General features: G+C 46.6%; 1 pseudogene; it reads right to left on the minus strand.

The window, feature by feature from the left end:
* Positions 1 to 4,757: 4,757 nt before the first annotated feature.
* LOC121478517 lies at positions 4,758 to 5,261 on the minus strand (annotated as a pseudogene).
* Between the last annotated feature and the right edge of the window lie 7,977 nt (positions 5,262 to 13,238).

Below are 13,238 nucleotides of genomic sequence, written 5' to 3' on the forward strand. Positions count from 1 at the left end.
AACATTTTCACACATGTGTTTTTCTGAAGGGTGTTTTATTATTCTTGCATGAATACCTAGGAGAGTAGGCATATGTGTAGTGTTAAAAGATATTGCCAGTGGTTTTCCAAAGTAGAACAAATTACAGCACTGTGCAGACAGAGAAACATGCTGTTACGGGGCATTTTCCTTATAGATAGCATTCTCCACTGTGTATCTCCAGCTACTATCAACAGCATCACTGTAATAGAATAAAATAGATACCCTTTGTTAAGCACTTATTTTGAGCAAGAAACTTTATATTCATGTTCTCATTTCATTTTTATGACAAATCTAAGGTATTGGTACTATTCTCATTTTATAGATGAAGAAACTGAGGTGCAGAGAAGCTAAATAACTTGCTGAAGGCTCCCAGACAATAAATGGCAGCTGGATTCTGCAGCCCTGAGTTTCACCTCTATTTGCCTATGCAAGGTCAGGAAGTCCTTCCTTCCATCCGACCAAACCTAGCTGTCATTTATGAGATCCATTTCCTATAACTTCTGGTTTTCCCCATATACATTATCACAACCAACCCTGAGATCAATGTACACACACATATGTACACAATCATTGTCTTAGCCACACACACTTACTGTGAAGAAGAAGGGCATGAGGGCCAATTCAGTGAAAAACACAAAGTTCCCTGATAGTGTGCGTCTTAGGGAATTTGCAGATAATTGGACCAGGGACAGTTCTGCTTCTGGATGCGATAGAGCAGAATTCGGAGCCCATCGTTTTCTGAGAAGGGCATTTGGTCTTCTTCCCAAATGCTGAGCCAAACCCATGACCATGATGCATTAGGGGCATTAGCCTGAGTGTCTCTTCATCGACAGAGTTTGTCCAGGGATGGTCATCTTTTCCTAGAAGGAGATGAAAACCTGGGAATGGGATGCCTGGGTGGCTCAGCGGTTGAGCGTCTGCCTTCGGCTCGGGACGTGTTCCTGGAGTTCCAGGATCGAGTCCCACGTTGGGCTCCCTGCATGGAGCCTGCTTCTCCCTCTGCTTGTGTCTCTGCCTCTCTCTCTCTGTGTGTCTCCCATAAATAAATAAAATCTTAAAAAAAAAGAAAACCTGAGAATGTTGTACCTTGCTTGGGCTTGGGAAAGTGTTGAGTAGGGAGGCAGATTTGTGTGGTCTGAGTGGGGAGAAAGCATCAAGTCTGGAGAACTGCACTTGCGGCAAGAGAACTTGACTGGGCCCTGCAAGCAGTGGTCACTCTGAGGAGAGCCAAAAGCCTTCTTGTGGTCCTAAAAACGTTGTAACCAAGTATCCCAGCCCCTGGGCTTGAGCGAAAGGGGTGCGTTGACCCCATGGGTGGAGGCAGTATATGGGTACTACACTGTGCAGCTGGCTCCTCCTCAGGCCCCTTTTTAGACTAATTGAGGGCTTGCTGGGCTCCGGGTTTGTAATTGGGGGTAATTGTTGACAGGCTGCTGTGGTGGTACAAGCAGGCTTTTGTTGGGGAAACAGTGGTCAGGATTTTGGTGCTTTGAGTGGGAACAGTCCAGCATTCTGGTCTGCTCAGTTCCAGGTACTTCTTGGTACCTAGCTTTTTGCTAGGGGGCAACATTTCTGAGGAATGGGGACTGGTAGCATGTTTGAACAGGAAGGGGCCCACTCATTTACCGGATGGGAACTCAGGTCCAGAAACGTACAAGGTCTGCTTTAGGCCATAGAGGTAGATGGAAGGGAGGCCCTGGTACTATAATTGATGCATGCCTCCCCACAGGGTGGGAGGCCCCATGGTGGAATGGTTAACACAGACTTCTGTTCCAATTCTTAGGGATATCAGCCTGGAAAATTATGAAAACTTGCTGAGTTTTAGAATTTTATCATTTTTTTATTTTTGCTTTTTAAAAAGATTTAATTTATTTGAGAGAGAGCACGAGCAGAAGGAGAGGGAGAAACAGACTGCCTGCTAAGCAGGGAGCCTGACATGGGGCTTGATCTTAGGACCCTGAGACTATAACTTGAACTGATGGCAGCTGCTTAACTAACTGAGCCATCCAGGCACCCCGACTTTTATCATTTTTTAAATAGGCAATATGTTCACATATACCAAAAAATTAAAAATATTGAAGGCTTACAGTGAAAAGTCTCCCACCTCAGTCTCCAGGTTATCCATGTCACAGGTAGCCAGTGGCCCTGGTTTTATATATATCCTTTCAGACGTATTTTATGCACATACAAACACATGTACATGCATTCTCCTGCCCTCCTTCACCTTTTGCATATGGCAGCATCTAATGCACAGTGCTCTATACTTCAGAGATCTTTCCATATCAGTGCATTTTCTTTTTACAGCATTAGACTTTAGAGTATTAGGCTTCTTCCAATCTTTTGCCTTTTTATTTTTTTTAATATATTTTTTAAAGATTTATTTATTTATAATAGACATAGAGAGAGAGAGAGAGAGGCAGAGACAAAGGAAGAAAACAGACTGCCTGCTAAGCAGGGAGCCTGACATGGGGCTTGATCTTAGGACCCTGAGACTATAACTTGAACTGATGGCAGCTGCTTAACTCAACTGAGGTGCCATTCCAGCCACACCCGACTTTTTATCATTTTTTAAATAGGCAATATGTTCACATATACCAAAAAATTAAAAATATGAAGGCTTACAGTGAAAAGTCTCCCACCTCAGTCTCCAGGTTATCCATGTCACAGGTAGCCAGTGGCCCTGGTTTTATATATATCCTTTCAGACGTATTTTATGCACATACAAACACATGTACATGCATTCTCCTGCCCTCCTTCACCTTTTGCATATGGCAGCATCTAATGCACAGTGCTCTATACTTCAGAGATCTTTCCATATCAGTGCATTTTCTTTTTACAGCATTAGACTTTAGAGTATTAGGCTTCTTCCAATCTTTTGCCTTTTTAAAAAGATTTAATTTATTTGAGAGAGAGCACGAGCAGAAGGAGAGGGAAGAAAACAGACTGCCTGCTAAGCAGGGAGCCTGACATGGGGCTTGATCTTAGGACCCTGAGACTATAACTTGAACTGATGGCAGCTGCTTAACTTAACTGAGCCATCCAGGCACCCGACTTGTATTCATTTTTTAAATAGGCAATATGTTCACATATACCAAAAAATTAAAAATATGAAGGCTTACAGTGAAAAGTCTCCCACCTCAGTCTCCAGGTTATCCATGTCACAGGTAGCCAGTGGCCCTGGTTTTATATATATCCTTTCAGACGTATTTTATGCACATACAAACACATGTACATGCATTCTCCTGCCCTCCTTCACCTTTTGCATATGGCAGCATCTAATGCACAGTGCTCTATACTTCAGAGATCTTTCCATATCAGTGCATTTTCTTTTTACAGCATTAGACTTTAGAGTATTAGGCTTCTTCCAATCTTTTGCCTTTTTAAAAAGATTTAATTTATTTGAGAGAGAGCACGAGCAGAAGGAGAGGGTGGACATTGCTGCTATAAACATTGGGGTGCAGGTGTCTTGATCTTTCACTGCATCTGTATCTTTGGGGTAAATCCCCAGCAGTGCAATTGCTGGGTGGTAGGGTAGCTCTATTTTAACTCTTTGAGGAACCTCCACACAGTTTTCCAGAGTGGCTGCCCCAGTTCACATTCCCACCAATAGTGCTAGAGGGTTCCCCTTTTTCCACATCCTCTCCAACATTTGTTGTTTCCTGTCTTGTTAATTTTCGCCATTCACACTGGTGTGAGGTGGTATCTCATTGTGGTTTTGATTTGTATTTCCCTGATGGCAAGTGATGCAGAGCATTTTCTCATGTGCTTGTTGGCCATGTGTAGGTCTTCTTTGGAGAAATTTATGTCTTTTGCCCATTTCATGATTGGATTGTCTGTTTCTTTGCTGTTGAGTTTAAAAAGTTCTTTATAGATCTTGGATACTAGCCCTTTATCTGATATGTCACTTGCAAATATCTTCTCCCATTCTGTAAGTTGTCTTTTGGTTTTGTTGACTGTTTCTTTTGCTGTGCAGAAGCTTTTTATCTTGATGAAGTCCCAATAGTTCATTTTTTGCTTTTGTTTCCCTTGCCTTCATAGATGTATTGTCTATGAAGATTTATCTATTTATGATAGACATAGAGACATAGAGAGAGAGAGAGAAAGAGAGAGAGAGAGAGAGAGAGGCAGAGACACAGGAGGAGGGAGAAGCAGGCCCATGCCAGGAGCCTGACGTGGGACTCAATCCCGGGGCTCCAGGATCGCACCCTGGGCCAAAGGCAGACGCTAAATCACTAAACCACTGAGCCACACAGGGATCCCCTTCATAGATGTATCTTGCAAGAAGTTGCTGTGGCCAAGTTCAAAAAAGGTGTTGCCTGTGTTCTCCTCTAGGATTTTGATAGATTCTTGTCTCACATTTAGATCTTTCATCCATTTTGAGTTTATCTTTGTGTATAGTGTAAGAGAGTGGTCTAGTTTTGTTCTGCACGTGGATGTCCAATTTTCCCAGCACCATTTATTGAAGAGACTGTCCTTTATCCAGTGGATAGTCTTTCCTGCTTTATCGAATATTAGTTGACCATAGAATTGAGGGCCAATTTCTGGGTTCTCTACTCTGTTGCATTGATCTATGTGTCTGGTTTTGTGCCAGTACCACACTGTCTTGATGATCACAGCTTTGTAGTACAACTTGAAATCTGACATTGTGATGCTCCTGGCTCTGGTTTTCTTTTTCTTTTTTTTTTTTTCCGTATCATTATTTTTAATGTCCAATGTTTATAATATGAGGGCCGGGGCTTTCTCCTCAACTCAAGTTTATAAAGTTTCAGTTGGCTTGTGAGGCCAATAGGGATACTTCTTCTTGTCTAATTTGGTTTCTGGGAAGACTTCATTCAGGTCCTCAATGGTCATCTGATCAAAGGGAATTATGTTCTTCATCTTCTCCAGCTCTTTTTCATATTCTTCAATCCTGGCCTTGAGAGGGACAAAAACTCAGCACAGCTTTTCACATCTTCTTTTTCCTCAGCATCCACCTGGACAGTGTATTTATCCTCTGGCACAGGAATCTTCAGGGCATTAAACTTCTTCTAAAAGTCATCTACCAAGCCAGCCTTTGCCACATTGGCCTTGTAGTAAGCCCAGTAGATAGCAGGTGGTTTCTCAGGAAGAGTAGCCAACCTGGAGGTAAGCATCTCATTCCAAGATTTCAGGGAGTTGGCAATGGCCTTCTGGTTTCGGGGTATGATCTCCCCAAAAGCTACCCACTTAATGGTTTTTAGAGCAAGTTTTCGCCCAGCCATCTTGAGATCCTTCACCGACCCTGGCGGCCCACAGTCCACACCTGGCTCTGGTTTTCTTTTTCAATATTCCCCTGGCTATTCAGGGTCTTTTCTGATTCCACACAAATCTTAAGATTACAAAATGGTGATATTCTAATTCTGTTATTCCTTCTTCATTAATTAACTGGATTATTCCTTTTAAAAATATTTTATTTATTTTTTCATTAGAGATACACAGACAGAGGCAGAGACATAGGCAGAAGAAGAAGCAGGATCCCTGCGGGAAGCCCAATGCAGGACTCAATTGCAGGACCCCAGGATTATGACCTGAGCCAAAGGCAGATGGTCAACCACTGAGGCACCCTCGTACCCCCTAACTGGACTATTCCTTTTTTTTTTTTTTAAAGATTTTATTTATTTATTCATGAGACACACACACACACACACACACACACACACACACAGAGGCAGAGGCAGAGGCAGAGGGAGAAACAAGCTCCATGTAGGGAGCCTGACATGGGATTCGATCCTGGGTCTCCAGGATAACGCCCTGGGCCGAAGGCGGCGCTAAACCGCTGAGCCACCCGGGCTGCCCCTAACTGGACTATTCCTAAAAGAGAAACTTCTCTTTATCAACCGTCTGCCTTCCCTGAGGTAGAATCCTTCAAGGACAGGCAGGATGAGTGATGGATTCTTCTTATATTTAATGACAGTGACAGTGGGACTCTATGTGATCATTTAGGAAATGGCTGATTTTGTGGGTCCTTAAAGATATTGGGCAGTGTTTTCCATTCAAAAGCAGAAAGGAAGAAAAGGAAGAAATGAATAAATGCACCAACTCCCTAATCACATCATTTGTTTCTTCACACACATTTGTTGGACCCTTTTCTACGCAGTGGCTGTTCTGGGTGTGGGGATGCTGGGAGGAGCAATGCATGATTTCTAAATGCCCATGGGGAGCTGCAGGTGACAAGTACACAGCCTGAACACAGCTCCCCCCAAACCAAGACACAGGCGCCACAGGAGGGAAGATGAAGAAAGGAAGGATTTCTGCCTGGGTAATCTGGGAAGGCTTAATGGGTAAAGGTCAGGCCCCTCAGGGGAGGCCCCAGTAGGGCTGAGCTGCTCATCAATACCACTGCAGGTGCTGGGGGCCCGAGGACAGCATGTTGTTGCTCTAATCAAGAGGCACTTTCAACTGTGTGCCTGTCAGATGCCCAGGGAAATACCGAGCGCTCTGGTGGACATAAGAAATTTGAACCACAATAGGTCAGCAAGCACTGGGTGTAATTCAACAATTTTTTTTTTCCAACAAATGTTCAAATGTTTATCGTGTACTCCAGAAGCAGGCTCTGCAGGTGAGTTGGGCACGCTCCCTACCTCCAACAGGCCATTTGACCATCTTGGCAGGTTCACGTTCTAGATGCTCTGTGTTCCCGTATACCCCTCCTCTCACCCCAAACTAGAGGTGCATTCTTAGTCATGTGGGCCTTCTGTCTGCCCTGCTAGGGCATGGTAACGGTGACTTACCCATCTGCATCTTCTCAGCTGCTTACTGTTCATTCTTCAGGTTGGCTCATCACTTCTTGGAGGTCTTCCCTGGCCCAATCCATTGGCAGGCTAGGTTGGGTATTAGAGTTCCCATGGCACTTTGTCTGTCTTTCCTTGTATCTCAGCAATTATTACTCTCCTTTGTAATTTATCTTTCTTTTCTCTTTTCTTTTTTTAAAGTAGACCCCATGCCCAGTGTGGAACCCAACACGGGGCTTGAACTCATAACCCTGAGATCAAGACCTGAGATGAGATCAGGAGTTGCAGGCTTAACCGAATGAGCCACCCAGGTGCCCTATATATTTTTTGAATTGATTTTTTTCCCCGTCTTCTACTAGACTGTGAACTCTCTGAGGGCAGTGGTTGTGTTCTTCATATCTTTGTATACGAGTGCCTGATGTATCTGTGTGTCTGGCCGAAAATGTTAAATGAATGCCTGTGATTCCGTCAGTGCTTCTTTCTTACAGGTGAAGACTAGTCTGAGAAAAGACTATACACTCAAATGTTGTAAGTCATTGACACTTTAGTATGAATTGCTCTGTGATTTAATTACATTTCTGTCAGAGGCAGACGCTGGGAGTGGGAAGGAAGCTAGGACAAGTGAGGCTCCAAATCTAGGCTCCAAAAGTGCGTGTTCAATGAAGAGGAGGGGAATTGAGGGTAGGCGAGGGTCCTGGGAGGCTCTAGGGCAAAGGCAACCGGCAGTCCCCACAGGCTCTGGAGCGTGGGAAGTCCGGGTGTGCCAGGCCTGCCGGCGCACTAGGGTGCAGGACGCGGACCAGGCGCCCCGCGTCCCATCGGGCCGGAAACGGGGCTCGCCCGAGCGCGGGGGGCTTCCTCGCTTTGTGCCGCGCCACTTCCCCACCGAGGCCCGCCGGAAGCAGCGGCCGGCGGTCGGGCCCGCGGGCGCGCTCTCTCCCCGCCGCGCTCAGGAAGCCCGCGGGGGCCGGGGCCCCGCTCGCCGTGCCCCACCGCGCAGGCCTGGCGCCGGGGGCGCACGGGGGCGCACGGGGGCGCACGGGGGCGCACGGGGGCGCACGGGGGCGCACGGGGGCGCACGGGGGCGCACGGGGGCGCACGGGGCGGGGGGCCTGCAACGCGGTCGCCTGCGCCGTCCTGCCTCCGGGGTGCCCTCCGCGAGCCCCGCGGGCTTTCCCACCGTCCGCCCCCCTCCGCCCGCCAGCCCTCACCGCCCCCCCCCTGCTAAGCGGGCTTGGGATGCCCGTCGCCGGAGGGACTGGAGCAAACGTCCAGAGATGGGGGGCGGGGGGCTCCGACTGCAGCTTCGCTGCGGCCGCTTCCGGAGACGTTTCTTTTTATATATTTTATTTTATTTATTTTATTTTATTTATTTATTTTATTTTATTTTTTATATTATACTTTATTTTATTTTTATATTTTGTTTTATTTTATTTTTATATTATATTTTATTATATTTATTTTATTTTATTTTTATATTTTATTTAATTTATTTTATTTTTAATATTTTATTTAATTTATTTTATTTAATTTTTAAATATTTTATTTTATTTTTTATATTTTGTTTTATTTTATTTTTATATTTTATTTTATTTTTTATATTATATTTTGTTATATTTTATTTATTTTATTTTATTTTGTTTTATTTTATTTTATCTTATTTTATTTTTATTACTTTTTTTTTCCGGAGACGTTTCCACTGGGGCTTTTAAGGCCCAAAGAGGGTGCCTGGGAGGCGTTCTTTGGGGGAGGGGCAGCACTGGCCCCCAGGTGAAGTCCACGCGGAGGGAACACCTGGCGTGGGAATGGCTGGCTCTTCCTCAGGACTGCCTGAGCCCTCGTTGCCTTTCTCTTTCTTTTCTTTTCCTTTCTTTTCTTTCATTTATTTGAGAGAGAGAGCAAGAGAGCGCGCCAGTGACAAAAAGGAAGAGAATCCTCAAGCAGACCCCCGCTGAGCACGGAGCCCTATGCAGGCTGGATCTTAGGACCCTGAGCGCATGACCCTCGTGGAAATCCAAGAGTTGGGAAATCAGGGGTCCCCAGGCTTAACCAACTGAGCCATCCAAGCGTCCAGGCCCTAGTTTTCAATGAGAAATGGGTGCCCACGGGTTGTGGCACAAGCAAAGGCTTCCAGGACACTTACATGTCAAGGGATGGCCTTTTCTTAATCTGAATAGTATACGAAGAGGAAACACAATCATGTGGGCTTGGGTGTGCTCATGCACACAGTTGCACATACATGCTGCACGCTTGTATGCTCACACTTGTACACACAGTTGTGCACACAGGTGCACCAGTGTCTTCCCTGGTCTGTGTGCAGGGTGTGCAGACACACTCCTTTTGTGTCCAGGTTGAGTCTTAGGAAATTGGTCCATCCAGAATGCCGATTACATATGGCAGTCTGTGTTTGCCGAATGCTTCCCAATTTTTCTTTATCTTTCAGATCTGGGAAGGAGATTTCTGTTAAGATCCCACCAGATTTTCTTTGACTTCTGGGGTTTGGGGGCAAAATTTTGTGTGTGTGTGTGTTTTCCCAAACTTTAAACTATAGGAGCCATCTGGCATCTGGAAGGAGGCCTCTGCCACATATGTGGGTTTGCTTGAGCCTGCTGCCCCCCTCCCCCGCCCCCCAAGACTGCCTTTAGGTGCCACTCCATGGTTGTAGAATTTGTTATTCATTCATGAATTCAGATGAACTTATCTAAGCATCTCCTCTGAACTGGCCCTTTGCTAGGTCTGGGGATCTAGAGAAGAAAGTTTTGTTCTTGCCCTTGGGGGACAGCAGTTTAGTGGGGAGTTGGATAGATAAACAGACAAATGCAAAATGCAAATATGGTTGATAAGAACTCTGATGTGGGAAGGTCAAGGGAATTGGGGTATTCTTTCTGGAGGAGGTGATGCTGAGGCTAAATCTTGAGGGATGAGTAAGAGCCAGGGAAGGTGTGGGGAGGGCATTCCAGTAAGACATTTGTATGTAAAGGCCCAGAGCTGAGGGAGGGAGTGACGCTCTCTGAGGACCCCAGTGGCTAGGTTTAGCAGTATCCAGTGTGGGGGAGGGGCAGTGGGCACTGGGCTGTGAGGCTGGACAGCTTGATAAGGTCTATAACACTGAAGGCTGAAAGTACCTCCCCGAGGGACTTGGACTTCATTCTGAGGCCACTGGAGGTGTTCTATGGGAGTGGAAGGGAGGACTTGTGTGCTGGGAAGATGATTCTGGCTGCAGTGTGGTGAGTCCAGGAGAGAGATGATGGGCCTGCACTAAGGAAGGAGCAGGTGGATGGAGACAAGGGCACACCCTGAGAGCCATTTAAGAAGTGGAATCTGGGCAGCCCAGGTGGCTCAGTGGTTTAGTGCCGCCTTCAGTTCAGGGCGTGATCCTGGAGACCCCGGATCAAGTCCCATGTCAGGCTCCCTGCATGGAGCCTGCTTCACCCTCTGCCTGTGTCTCTGCCTCTCTCTCTCCCCCCTCTCTGTGTTTCTCATGAATAAATAAATAAAATCTTAAAAAAAAAAAAAAGAAGTGGAATCTGTGAGACTGGACTGAGTGGAGGTGGAGGGCTGGGGGAGTCAGAACCACTCCCAGTTTCTGGCTTGGGCCGCTGGATGTAGTGTTTGGCTATTCCCTGAGGCAGGGAAGGCTGGAGGCACAGGCTTCTTGGTTCAGATGATTGTGTGGAACATGCTGCATTTGAGGTGCCTGAGGGGCATTCAGGTCATGATGTCTGGAAGGTACTGGGACACACAAACCTGGCCTCAGGAGAGAGGTGGGGCAGGATGAAGTCACGCAGGAAAGGTGTGGGGAGAGAAAAGTGAACATTGAAGGAGAGAGATGGGTAGGTAGAATGGGGAGCCTGGAATTTGCCTGAGTGGGAGCAGCCAAAGAAGCTGGAGGTCACCAAGGGTGTGACCTTGGGAAGAAGTTGGTCAGGCTTGCTCAGGACCCTCCCTCCACCTACCCTCTCTGGTTCCCTGGAGCCTTGGGCACCTGGCCCCTAATGGACTGATTGGTGTTCCAGTGGTGACAGAGTCTCTGTGATGGAGAAAATTCAGATGCTGTGTAGACTAGTTGTGAGAGTAATGTGGGGACTTCTTATGTACTTTAAATACTCCTAGTTCCTATTTATGCAAGTCTTTTTTTAAAATTTTTTATTTATGCAACTCTTATGAGGTACCGGTTACACACACTATTACGTGTGGTCTTTTTTTTTTTTTTTTAAGATTTATTTATTTGTTCATGAGAGACACAGAGAGAAAGAGAGGCAGAGACACAGGCAGAGGGAGAAGCAGGCTCCATGCAGGGAGCCCGACGTGGGACTCCATCCTGGATCCTGTGAGCCGAAGGCAGACACTCGACCGCTGAGCCACCCAGGCCTCCCTACGAGTGATCTTTAAACAACTCTTTTCAGATAGTGTTTTCTCTACTTCACAAATGCGTAAACTGCAGCTCAGAGAAGTTAAATGTCTTGCCTATGGTCCTACGGCTGATAGAATTGGAGCTGGGATGTGGAGTCAGGTCTCTTTGCTTTACGTGACCCCCATTTTTTGGTTTTGTTTTTTGTATTTTACTGCGCTCTGCTTTTTTCCTAAGTGCACATTCGGTGGTGGCTGCCTCCCGGATTGGCATCTGAGGCCGGCCTCTCTTGCCCACACCCTTCAAACCTCCAGGCCACGGGGACTTCAGAGAAGGCCTGTATCCCAGATTAGCCCTAAAGACAACATGCTCCTGAAGAAGAAAGAGGAGGTCTAGGCACAGCCAAGGCCTGTGATGGGAAGGGCTTCCCGAGAACCAGTGGGGAACTTCCTCCTGGAAAAGCCATGAGAGGGGCAGTTCCTCTCCTGGGCCAGGCATCAGGGAGTCAGGGCCCCAGCTGTTCCTGCCCAGCCGCCCGCAGCCCTGAGCGCCCACCGGAGACAGGAGGCCCTGCCTGCTTGCTGCCCATTGTCCCGGCACCACAGCGCCGCTTCCCATGCGCCTCCTGTTTATACAGGAAGCCCCTGCTCTGGGATGCCACCTCCCAATCCTGATGGCTGGATGCTGGCTTGAATTCCTCCCAGGCAACCCCCGTGAGCGAGGACTAGAGGGAGTTATCACTGCTCAGTGACTTTAAGAATTAGTACAGCAGGGTGGGGAAAAGCATGGCCTTGCCGTGTGGCTGTGGTGGGCTTGGATCGGACCACTCATTAGTTGCCAGACCTGGGGCATTCACACCAGCTCTGTGAGCGCAGGTTCCTCCTCTGCAACATGGGGAGTATTATTCCGGCTTATCTCACAGGTTTGATGTAAAAGGATAAATGAAATATAGAAGTAAAGTATCTGGAACACAGTATATATGCTCGGTAAATTATAGATTTTGCTGTTGTCGTTACTTGTTCTTCTCACTTGTAGTTGTGCCAGATTTCGGCTGTGTTTCAATTGCAGGGGATAGTTTTTTTTTTTTTTTTAGATTTTATTTATTTATTCATGAGAGACACAGAGAGAGAGAGGCAGCGACAGGCAGAGGAAGAAGCAGGCTCCTCGCAGGGAGCCCGATGAGGGACTCAATCCCAGGACCTCAGGATCACGACCTGAGCCAAAGGCAGACGCTCAACCACTGAGCCACCTGGGAGCCTCACAGATGACAGTTTTAAAATATGGCCTTCAAGTTCTGTGACACTTTTCCCTTTGAGAGGTAGGGTCTATGCACCCTCTCTTTGGATCTGGGTGGGCTTATCACTACCCTGACCAAAATGGCACAGTAGAAGTGACACTGAGCAATTCCTCAGACTTTGGTTGTTGGAACATTTATACTTGGAGCCCTAAATCACCATGTAACAATCTAACTACCCTGGGGGTGCCTGGCTGGCTCAGTCAGTAGAACATGTGACTCTTGCTCTCAGGACTGTGGAGTTCAAGACCCACATTGGGCATGGAGCTTACTAAATAAATAACTAAATAAATAAATAACTAACTAACTAACTAACTAAATAAATAAATAAATACTGAGTACTCTGGAGTTTGGTGGGCAATAAGGGCATTCTTCTTGGAAGAAGCAGGTGGGAATTTTTTTTTCCATTTCAACAAAAACTAAGTTTCAGAATGGTAGTCTGCACTCAAATTAGAATTTCCTGTGCCACCCACAGAAGATGATAAAAATCAGAAAGATAAAATGACGAAACAGAGCTGCATTAAAATTTTTTTTTATTTATTTGAGCGAGAGAGAGAGAGAGAGAGAGAGAAGAGAGAGTGTCAGGCAGAGGGAGAAGCAGGCTCTCCACTGAGCAGGGAGTCCAATGTGGGGCTTGATTCCAGGACTCTGGGATCATGCCCTGACCTAAAGGCAGACGCCCAGAGACACCTGGGTGGCTCAGTGGTTGAGCATCTGCCTTTGGCTCCGGGCCTGCTCCCGGAGTCCTGGGACTGAGTCCCGCATTGGGCTCTCTGCGTGAAGCCTGCTTCTCCCTCTTCCTATGTCTCTGTGTCTCCCGTGA

Source organism: Vulpes lagopus, chromosome 19 (genome assembly GCF_018345385.1).
Source record: "Vulpes lagopus strain Blue_001 chromosome 19, ASM1834538v1, whole genome shotgun sequence".
NCBI classification, from domain to species: domain Eukaryota; kingdom Metazoa; phylum Chordata; class Mammalia; order Carnivora; family Canidae; genus Vulpes; species Vulpes lagopus.